Below are 12,015 nucleotides of genomic sequence, written 5' to 3' on the forward strand. Positions count from 1 at the left end.
CACCAAGTCACCGAATCGAAACGGGCCAAAAATGGCAACAGCACCTGCAGTGGCTTGGTTGGTCCTTTTTCGTCCTTTTTTGTTACTTTTTTGTTGGACTACTACACTGACAGAATGTGTCTCAAGGAGAATATGCTTCGAATATTTCTCATCAAAGGGTGCTGCCATGGCTTTTCCGCTGTGTTCTTCTGGGGCTCCTTGGGGTCCTTTTTGCACATATGTGTGTGAGGTCCTTGTTGATGATGCGCTTCGGTGGACGCCGCCCAGCGGTAAAAGGAAATGAAAATGAAAAAAAATATATATACATCTACATATATACATACATATAAAGGTATATCCTTTATGGAAACAGTCCGTTGTCCTGGCCGATTCCGCTCGGTTGGTTTGCAAAATTTTTGAATTGGATACTCTGGCTTCGTTTTTTTCCCCGTTCCCTAGCTTTTCATCCTGACCGTAAGTCTACGTGTGCTTGTGTCTGTGTGTTTATGGCCATGTCCTGCCACGCACACACACACACATACGCGTAGTATTCGAAATTTTGCATATTAAAATATTGTCGTGCATGCAAAGGTCGCTCGTTTGCCAGAAAAGGAAAAAGGCGCCCGGCGCCGTGCGTTTTCCGCACAGTGGGCACTAGTCTTAGGTTTTTGGCTTAAAAAATATATATATTTTTAAATTAGATCTTAAATAATATTCTTTTTGAGGGAAAATTCCACTTCAGAGTCTCTAATTTTTAGACTCAAAGCCCACAAAAGAACCCACCTAGTATGGTATAACCCACTGTATATTGTGTTATTTCTCGCAGGGAACTACGAATGTTGATGCGGCACTGAGTGAGGGATATGGGGCATGAGGCATGGTGATGTGGCAGCAACATTGGGACACAGACACATCGCCTGTGGTAACACAATAACGAATTTCCGTAGCAACTTCATCGCCAAGTCCTGCTCCTGTTTCTACTTCAGCTTCTGCCATGTCCTGTTTGGTCCTGTGCTGTGTCCTGCGTTCTGCGTCCTTTTCTGATCCCTGGCTGCCTGACTGCCTGGATGCTGTATACTGGATGGAGTAGTGCCTCCCGCTGAAATGTTATCCTACTTACATGGGGTCCTGCCTCATTTGAAACTTCTGCCAATGCGCTTTTATGTGTTTTTCTTTTTTTTGTGTCTGTTTTCGGTTACATTTTAATGCAAGGACAAGGACACCCAAAGGAAATGAAATTATAGACTTTTCCACGCCAGCAGACCAATAATACAAATAATAATAATAGTTCTAATAACGATGTTTTATAAACGGAAAAGTTAAACCCAAAACGTGGTACTATTTCTAAAGCAACCTATTCTAAAGAAATTAAATTAAAAAATAATAATTAAATAAAATTAATTATGAAAAGGATATTCCTAGTTTCCCAAAAATTGTGTCTTCAAGTGAAAAATTCTTCCACAGACCTTCAATAACAAAATTCAAGACAAATCTCAAAGACAAATACATTTTCCACTTTTAAGAATGTCAATCAATGGCCAAAGATTTCCCTTTCAGGGAGAAAGAGAAAGAGGGTCAAAGGGGAGTGAAAACCCGTTACATTCTTCTGCAGGATAACAAAGAATTATTGCCAAAGACATTCGACAGTTCGATCCGTTGTATTTAATGGATTTCCATTTTTTATTTGAAGTCTTGGGTTCTCCTCGGTTCCTACTTTTATTTTTTTTTGGATCGTGAGAAAGTTGTTAACCCCTTCGAGGCCACACATCTATAATTTATAATTTTTAATGATTAGGTACCGTTCGAGAGGGAAAAAGGTAACAGTTGCTGCTGCCAAAAGACGATCCTTTTGCGGGGTAGATCCTGCGAAGGATAAAGCGGCAGTGGCGTCATCCCTTCTTCGCCCGAGGAGGTCCTTCGTTGAGGCCAGCTGTGATCCGTATTTTCGCAGGTTTGCAGCATCTCGCAGGATAACAGTCCTCGATCAGACAAAGGTCCTGTGGCAAGATCCCTAACGAGATGATTGATCCACAATCGGTTCGGTTCAGGGCAACCCCTTAAGGGCTTTCTCCGCAGGACAACGACACGTCGAAGGTCCTTAAAAAGGGTAGCTCTAGAGGTTTCGTTTGCCTTACTTCCAACGCTTCTATGGTATGAAGATGAAGATTAAGCTAAGTTAGCTATGAAGATTAAGCTAAGTTGGCTCTTTAATAGTTGGGGGACGAAATGGGAAAAATCGTGAGACTCCAAAATATCGTCCTTCCAAAGAAGTCGTTCTTCTATATCTCGGTTGATATCCATCAGATTCCTAAGCGGAATACCTTTATCGATTTCTGGATGGATTCTGCATCGATCTGCATTAAAACATAGAAATAAAATTTTCAAACCGATTTTTTCAAATTTTTTTGATGGACCCCCTGCGAAAATGGGGAAAATCATGAAACTCCAAGATGACGACCTTGGGAAGGCCATATCTCGGTCGATATCCATCAGATTCCCAAGCGGAATACCTTAAACGATTTCTGGATCGATTCTCCATCGATCTGCATTAAAACCTAGAAATACAATTTTCGATCTGATTTTTTAAACATTTTCTGACCCCCTTCGAAAACGATTCGTGCATCGATTCCCCAGTAATCTGCACCAAAATTCCTTAGCAAGGACACAAGGACAGAGTTAATGGCACCCTCCCCCGCAATGTCAACTGACCCGCGTCCGTTAAGTGACCCCCCGTGTTCGTGTCCCCCGACCCCGGCTAATTCATTAATCAAGCAATTAGTCAGGTTTAAGTAGCCAAGGATAAAAAAAAAAACACGCACACCCCGACTGGCGGAGAGGGGGAGGCCTAGTCCACGGTCCATGGTCCTTGGTCCTTAGTCCTTATTATACCATAAACGTATAAATATCAATTTGATCTGTCAAATATTGACACATCAAACCCTAAACAAACCAATGACAGGCAGGGGCTACCCCCTGTGCCATTTAGCGGCAATTTATGAGCAACAAAACACCCAAAAAAAAAGGACAAAAAATTGGTGGAAAAATAATAAATGAAAACAGAGAAGAGCAGAGAGGATGGGGTAGCTAAAAAGGGATTTTTTCAGATCATTTCAAGGGTCCTTGACTCTGAATGAAAATGAGAATGAAACGAAAATGATGCTGCGTCCCATGAGCTGGGCAATTATGTGTATTCTATAACATCATGTTTGCAGTTTAATGTCAAAAACTTTGTTTTTTACCCCAAAATATAGAGAGGGAATAGAATGGAAGTGGCAAAGGTTAGGGATGCTGTGTGATCCGCATCCGAATCCTGTTTTTTTGTGGATCATAGGGTTCAAAGTGCGTGTGAATTGGAGGATGCTGGGCAACTTTTTGTGTTATTTTTTTGGGTTGTGGTATTGTTAAGGTGTGAATCGGACGATTAAGGCCACAAAAGGCACAGGTAATGCGATAAGGCGCCTCTCGGGTCAAACGGAAAATAGAAAATGAAAATGAAATATAGGGGAAAAACATGGAAAATTACATTTGAGTTATCCTTTAGCCTCTATGGCTGGCATCCTTTTCGGTAGCAATTAGTCAAGTGGTTAATGAGTTGAACAAAATCGGATCGGATAAGGATGCCCGGCCTGTACTGTACAGGGATTCAGGATTTCAGGGATTTCAGGATTTCCCTTTCCCTTCAATGCATTTTCCGTTGCATTGCATTGCCAAAAAATTTATTATACATTTTCGCAATGGCTGGCAAAAGGGTTAAGGGCTTAGGGGGTTAGTCAACCCACCGAAAGGGCAGGGGGGAGGTAAATGACAAAAGGCGAAAAATTATAAAAAATTACACAACAGGAAAATTTTGAAATTTTTTTTGTTTTAAGAAAGGGTTGAAAATTTTAGGAGTTGGAAAAGCAAGAATTTTAAATTTAGAAGAGGAACTTTAGCTCTCAATTGAGTCCCTTAAATTAGGTTACCTTTACCAGTATCTTTTAGATACTTTTTAAATTCTGTCTGCCCAGCTCATCAATTCAAATCCCACGAACTCCACAACCCCTTACCCGCCCGTATTTTTTTAATATAATTCCAAAGCTTGCGATTGAATTTCGGATAGCAACTGTCCGCAGATATCGAGGATATCGATTGCCAATCGATGGTGGCCAGGTGTGTTTGTATCTGTATCTGCGTTCGGGAATATTGGCACCAGCACCCCTCTTCTCCGCTGCCCCTCCATAACCTTTAAAAAAAAAAAAGCAGAAAAGCAGAAAACCGAAAAGCCCTCAACCCCTAATACCCACATTGTATCTACATACATTTGCATGGCCTCATTTCTTTTCATCCATAATTTCAAATTGCGAGCAAATTTTCCCCGCTGCCGTGGCATAGTTTTTCCGAACACACACACACACACTCACCGGAGGAGGGGAAGGGGGGGTGAAAAAAAAGGATTATTTATTTATTACGAAATTTTCGTCATTCGATGCGCGGCTGTGGCGCGTGGAAAGGTGGAAATCAAAGGTGGAAGGACTATGAAAAGGACTTCCCCCTCCACTTTACCCGCGAGCCGCAAATGTCGAATTATTCAAATGATGATTCCAACCCCCGAGCACCCCTTTTTCGTCCTGCCACTGTGATATGCAAAAAAAAAAAAAATTGAAATAGGTATAAGTGTTGGAGCGGGCAGGAAGAATAAAATACGCACAGGATTCAGGCTACAGGACATAGGAGATAGCAAGCGAGTCGCGTTGATTTTGTGTGCACTTTTTTTTTTTTTTTTGGTTGCTTTTGCTTCTGCCTTACCTTGCGGCAATCTGGCGGCTCACACACACACACAGACACACACACACAGGACGAAAGGACGACACGCACGTGGTGTAGTGGAAATGGCCCTCATGTTCCTCCTCCTGTTTTTGTTGTTATTGCTCGTCCTTTGTATTTTGCATGTCCCGTTTCTTCATATGAGATCGCGAACGTTTACAAATTTTTCATTTTATTCCAAAAAACAAGAAAGGCACGTCATTAAATTTCAGACACAGACACAACGAACTCTCAATGCTCTAAGGATGATTAAGGATATATAGGATTAAATAGGATAGCTTTAAATTTAGCTAGAATAATATTGTAAACTCAGGAAAGGATTTAAAATTAAATTATTATAAGAAAGAGTATATTTCTATTAAAAGAAATAATGTTTTCTTATATTTCTATATAATATTTAAAAGTTCGAAAAACATATCCTATGAGAAAACCACATATACCCCTCTACAACACCTCTCTTCGAATGGACAGAGAAACAGGACTCGTTTTGGAATGTGTCTGTGTGTTGTTTATGAAAAAAAAAGTCGCTTTTAAAGACATCTGCGTATTTTCGCCATCCCATATGAGGACATACTATGTGTATATATGGGTGCAAACAACAGCCTGGAACCCCCTATAAGTCAGTGGCCACCGCATTCGAAAATTTGAATTCATTTAATTTGCACCTTGTTGAGCAATTTATATTTATTATTTGGTTGGTTTTCATATTTTATGATGGCCCAGTAACATCTGTTCTCATTTAAAAATTATTAAACAAAAAAAATGATATCAACAAAATGAAGTCTAAATAAATATTTTCCAAGCAACTAAATCAGTGCTCATGTCTTTTATTTATTTATTATATTTTCAGTTGATTAACCATTTTGGAAGGGAGACCTTCACAAACAGTGAGGAAGAGCCCAAATCGAATCGAAATCAAATTTGAGTAAAAGCCACCAAATAGACAAACACACCACCACCCACTGCCCGTACCACCGCCCACTCCCACCACCACCCTCCCGGAAATTGGCCAAAGAAATGCGAAAAGTTTGCATAAATGTCCACAAACATGTGGGCCAGTCCGCAGTTGCCATCATTTTTTTTTGGGGGGGGGTGGGGGAAACTCTTATAGAAAATATACCCCAACACCCCCTCCCACCAATCATAAGCAACTCTTTTATTTTTCAAGGCATTTTTCTTTCTTTTCTTTTTGGGGACTTTATAAAAATGTTTGCCCTTCGGTTTGTTTGTTTGTTTGTTTGTCTATGCCTCGATTTGTTGGTCTGTCTGTGGGTGTGTGCGAGTGTGTTATTATTACACACACATACATATATATATATGCATATATATATTTTTTTTTACTTTAGCTTGTTTGTTTGCCCGACTGCGTTTTGTGTCGTAAATTTAATGGGCAGTATGTGTGTAGCCGAATCGAAGGATTCCAAGGAATCGGAAAGGAATCGAAACGAATTGAATGGCAAACGGGAGCCATGCATAAAAAATTGCCAAAGCCATCTCTGGGGGTTGGGCCTGGTGGGGTTAAGGGCTTGGACGCAGCCAGCCAAGGGTTAACTTCGATTAGCCCAAAATGTTGTCATGGCCTGTGGTCGCACATATGTGCCTTATTTTTTTTTTTTCTCAAACGGGGTGGTGTATCCTTTATGCTCTAAGGCTGTATGTGTGTGTGTGTGTGTGTGGTCATGAGGCCAAAGCACAAATAATAACAGTCACGCGTTGTCCTTGTTGTCCCCATCGTCCTTTCGTCTCCTTATCCCTCCCCGCCCCCTCAAAAAAAAAAAAAGCAGCAGACGCGGCAAAAATAAATAATAAAAAAGCAAAAGACCAAGACAAAGTTAGCCATTGCTGAAGAAAGTTTTGGGAGGAGTGGAAGAAAAGGATGCGACTGGCTGCTGCCCAGGAGCAGCAGGAAAGTATGCTACGAAAATGGGCGATTTTATTTGTTGGCTGAATAATTGGGTTTAATTGATGTTTTTGCTTGATAGTTCTCATCTAAGAAGAACCAATTTATGATTTTTCAAGTTTCTCAAATTAAGGAAATTATAATTAATCAGAATTTAAGTCTTTAAATAAAAGAACTTTGATAAAATCGGATAATAATGAAACTTACTTGTAATTATAGTTCCATATGCTGGTAAATAATACTTTTCTAGTTAATATTACTTATAATTAATGGTAGTTTATGGTGTCAACGCTGCAGACTGCTCGAACTTTGAATGAAAATAGAAACAAAAGGGATACGAAGTTCCAGCCACGAATATCAGCATGTTTTTAAAGTTAAGAATCAACACATAGTTTAACTAAAGCTAGAGAGACTAACTATATTTTAAATTTAAATTATTTTCTTAAAATAATTAAGTGAAATTAACAAACACACGGCCAGCCAAAGAGATCTTGGGAGAGTGAGAGCGAGTGGGCGGAAGAGCAGGTGCCGCTAGAGGTGACACTATCGATTGAAACCATAACCCTTATTAGGACTTTGGCGCTAATTTTAAACTTAAAGACTAACAAAGACCTTAAACTATAGACTCACCTTATCAGGTGAGTAAAATAAGTAAATTAGTTTCAAAGACAAACAATATTCGAATACCCCCCGCCAGGCCACAAACCAAGTTTGAAGGACGAATCGAAGACCCATTGTGGCAACATACGAATGAATATGAAAGCGTGCCTCTCCCAGGACCTTTCGTTCCTTGGCGGACAACGTCCCCACGCAAAAATAGGACCATTGATCAAAATTGCTACAATAATGGCGCAAAAATCCACCCCGTGTGCACAACGGGCAAACTGGACTCAACCTCCCACCACCCCTTGAGCCGCCTCCTTTTATCACCACCCTCTCCTCCACCTCCACCTCCACCGCCACATCCTGGTCCTGCCACACACATTTCATTTCGTTTCATGGCGGAAAGGAAAGCAAATATCGCCATTGCTGTCCAACATGGCAACGTGGAAAAACGGACAAACGGACGCAAGGATGCAGGGACTTGGTGGGCGGGGTGGGAAGTGGGAGGGCAGGGGGCGGGCAGGACCTCGTCTACCATTGAAAGCCTTTTTTGATGGCGGCCCTTATTGTTGTTGCTGCCTTTGCTACTTGTGGCGGTGGTGCTGGTGGCAGCAGTGGTGGTGGTGGCGAAAGGACCTCGGTGGTCCTCGGTGGGCGTTGGATTGCTGCTGGGCGGTGCAAGGTGGCAAGGTAGCAGGCGGTTGCCAACTCCAGCCCGGAATGTCCAAAAGGACCAAGGGACCTCACAGCACTGGGAGAATATTTCGACATTACCATGATTTATAGATAGTATGGAGATCGATTAGAAGAAGTTAAAGTTTGAAGACCCCCAAGATGTCTTTAAAATTATAAAAATAAAAGAAAATCTCCCAGTTTCTTGCAGTGTCCTCCACATGTGTGTGTGTTCGTATCACATGCTTTGGCTTCGTAATGGCCACAGTTGTTGTTATGGCCAAAGTTCGTACGTGAGGGTCGAGTTGAGTCGCAGAAAGCTACGAAGAAGAATACGGGGGGTCGTGGTGGTGGTGGTGGTGGGGGGAGTGCCAGGACTGGCAGGACTGGCAGGAGGAGAGCCGGCTCACAGGACAGCAGCCATTCGCATTTGGTCCTTTCTGGTGGCCGTTAGCTGGTCGGGTCGTTTGTACATATTGCATCAAAGAAAACTTTTGCCTGGGAAAAATAAAGCACACACTCTATCACACACACACACACATACGCAGTCGCAATGGAAATGGGGGAAAACCAGAAGGAGAACTCAGAGGCGGCGGTAGGGAGTGGGAGTAGGGGGTGGTGGGCTATGGCAACAAACGGACAAGGGACAACGCCAAAGGACATGGCCAAATACGTGTGTGGCAACTCACATATGTACATACATATATGCTAAGGACTTTACATATATACAAAGTATATAACAGCTATTAGGAGCAAATCTTAAAGGCAGCCACGCCTCCTTTCTTTCTTGGAATATAAGATATTAATTTAGTCTATCTTAAAAATAGTATTTTATTTTAAAGAAAAAGCCACAAACACACATGCCCACACTGGATATCCTTCTAGCCCCATCCCCACCCCAAAAACCGCAGCCCCAACTGCCAACACACACCCACCCCCTTAAGCTCCCTTCTCCACCACCCCCTTCTGGCCAAAAAAAAAACAGGCAATCAGAGAGTCCAGAAAAGAAGGCCAACACATCAGGAGCAGGGCCCCTGATCTCTGGGACAAAATATTAGTTCTGTCAAAATAAATTTCTTTGAGTAATGTAATCCCATTTTGCGGTCTTCGCCCACCAACACTGGGAACACTGAGCACTGAAAAAAAAATGGGGGGCGGGGCGGGGCCATCTAAAGGGGGGTAGTCTCATTTTTTCAGGACTCACCCTCCTGGTCACATACGAGTCTGAATATCGCATCAGGCTGAATATGAACGCGATAAATCTGTTCGCGATTGTTTTTTTTTTTCCAGCCTTTTTTTTCTGGGCCTCCCCCTCTTGGGCGATTTTGTGGTGTGTGTGGTTGGGTGGGTGGTTGGGCGGAACAGAGGTGTCCAACGCAAAAAAAAAAATATATAAAAAAAATGGCAGCGGAATTCGCTAATCCCAGGCAAAGGGGTCTGCCGGCTTCAGATTCAAAATTCAGCTGAATCTCAATCAGAATCTGAAGCTTCAGCTGTCCTTTATTACACTATTTTCTAAGCAGTCGGTGAGTTTAAAGCACTGAGAGAAATTTCCAGAGAAAGCTAATACATTAAAGTTTTAAAATATAAAATTAAAACTTTTGAATATTTTGTTTATTGATTTAATAATAAATATTTAAGAAGTAAAGTATTTAAGTAGGTAGTCCACAAAATGGTGTTTTAAAAGGTTTCAAAAATCTTTTAAGTCATTTTTAGAATAAAAAATATGCTACTTATTTATTAAACTTTTATTAAAAATATTTTAACTCACCTCTCCCTCAGGATTTTCTGCCAGTGTAGACTGCGGCAAAATCAGAGTCGATTACGGACACATGTATTGTCGTTTCACGCACACGAGCGACGTGACCAGGTGGGTGGATGTGCCTCCAGCCCCTCCAAGGACATGCCACGGGGTGGCTGCCACGGGCCTGGCTCTTGACTTGGTCGCTGGATGATGACAATGTCTTCTGACAGCTTTTGCGGCCGCCTGTGAAAAAAAAAACTGCGACACGATGACGAGAAATTGCAAAAAAAATACATATGAAAAATATATATATATATTTTTTTTTGCATGTATAAAAAATGAAACCCTGAAATGTAATACACTCAAAGCCATACACGCACGCACACTTTGTGATCCTGGGCCACCAGACATTGATGAGGCCAAATTTCTGTGATTCGTCATCTAAATAGGTTTTCACACACCACACACACTGCGCGGAATTGCCAAGCATTACACACACACTCTCAGCACACACACCCACCCTTCCACGAGGGGCAGGGGAAAATTGTCCAATCTATGGGAAAAATGCTCTGCAGCTGGGCAGGTCCCTGGGGGGGAGGAGAGGATGACATTTCGGGCCTCGAATTCACATCATTTAAATATTTATAGTATTTTTCATCCGTCAAATATTTTGTTACATGCCCCTCAAAAGGAAATCTTTCTGCATATAATACCATGATAAATAAGTAAATATTTCTAAATATAAAAATATTTAGAAATATTTATAATAAAGTCTAAACTCTTCAACGGTTTTTTGAATATCGTATTTCAAGAGAAATCAACGATTAACGATTCCAATTAGAGTTAGAATTCCACAGTTCTTCTGCCAGCCCATAGGTGGCTTGCCTCAAGATTAATTAGTTTATCTTGAACTACATTAAATATTATATAAAACTAAAATGAACATCAAAAAATATTATTCCTTTAAAAAGAATTCACAAGTCTTAAAACCAATCAGTTATATTTAATAGGCATACCCAACAAATATTTTGAATTTAATTAAAAATACGTTTCTGCTTCCACTGCCATCCGCTAGATGGCTTCAAAATCAAGCCCAACTGAACTAATTAACAAGAAAGGATACCCTTGAAAATAAAACCGGACGATCCTTATGAGAATATCATAATTAAATTTTTTGAAAAACAAAATCTAAAAAAAATCCCAATCTATATTCAAAAATACCAATTGGTATTTTTACCCAACACCATTTCTGATCAGTCAGTTAGATGGCAGCTATTGGATATAGTCGGCCGATCCTTGTATAATTATAAGATGGCCAGACCCAGAGCAAATAAAAATAATTACTTGTAATTAATAGTTACTGACTCGGCCATAAACAATTTAATGAAATTCAGAACAATTTTTGGAATACAGCAGTTCCAGAAATATAAACTTTAACATCCCTCGAATTTGTTTTGTAGAACACATAAGTACGTGTCTACGAGTACGAGGAGACTGCGCCTATTTGTGCCACTTGTTGTAAGGATTGCGTAGAACGGTTTGCATCTCGTTGGGGTAACACCAGTGTCTGGTCAGCTGCTCGATCCTCTGTGGAATCCTGCAGCCATCAAATCGGACGTGGCACACTGAAGATAGGGAACCACATTATGCAAACTATAGGGCTATAGATCCCTGGAACTTACAATTGGAGGCGCATTTCGCTGACAATTAAGATTGAGGATTAGTTTGAGATCCGTCACACTTGTCCCCGCATGACGAGGTTGGAGCCCCAGTTGGGTTCCTCACGAATCTCTTGAATGGTTTGGCGACGGGTTTCGTCGCTACGTGACCAGTACGCTTATCCGGATTAAATACAGATCGGTTCTTGTGGGTCTGTTTGGGATGTTGGGTCTCCTCTTGGGCTTTTACTGTCACCATTTTGAAATAAAATTATAACTGACAAATACTAATTTAAAAACGGGAAAATTCCGACACAATATTTTTAATATTCAAAAAATATCTGACTCTCAATTTTATATTCGACCTCACACTTTGGAGATCAAACTTAGAATGACTAGAAATGGGAAAGCAGTTTGGGGCTACGATTTGACATTTGGGTTAAAGGCCTCAAGGCCTACTTCTCCTTTCGGATCACAGCGCGGTGGAGCTCCACATTAATACCTGTTAATACCTGTTGAAAAGAAGGTCATCAGTTCCCGGATGATAAAATCACGTACCAACATCGAAACCTACACAGGGTGGCTAAATAACGCCCTAGGCAATACTCAGCCGGACCTCAACACAGGATTTGATATTGACAATGCCGTGGTCAACC

The 12,015-nt window shown here is 41.1% G+C and overlaps 1 long non-coding RNA gene across 1 annotated transcript; it reads right to left on the reverse strand.

Moving 5' to 3' along the window:
- Positions 1–11,051: 11,051 nt before the first annotated feature.
- On the reverse strand, positions 11,052–11,806 carry LOC108128995 (uncharacterized). The gene is made up of 2 exons (XR_001773530.3): positions 11,384–11,806; positions 11,052–11,326 (listed from the first exon to the last, which is right to left on the reverse strand). It is a non-coding gene; the product is annotated as an uncharacterized lncRNA (long non-coding RNA).
- Between the last annotated feature and the right edge of the window lie 209 nt (positions 11,807–12,015).

The sequence above is a fragment of the Drosophila bipectinata genome, chromosome XL (assembly GCF_030179905.1).
Source record: "Drosophila bipectinata strain 14024-0381.07 chromosome XL, DbipHiC1v2, whole genome shotgun sequence".
NCBI lineage: Eukaryota > Metazoa > Arthropoda > Insecta > Diptera > Drosophilidae > Drosophila > Drosophila bipectinata.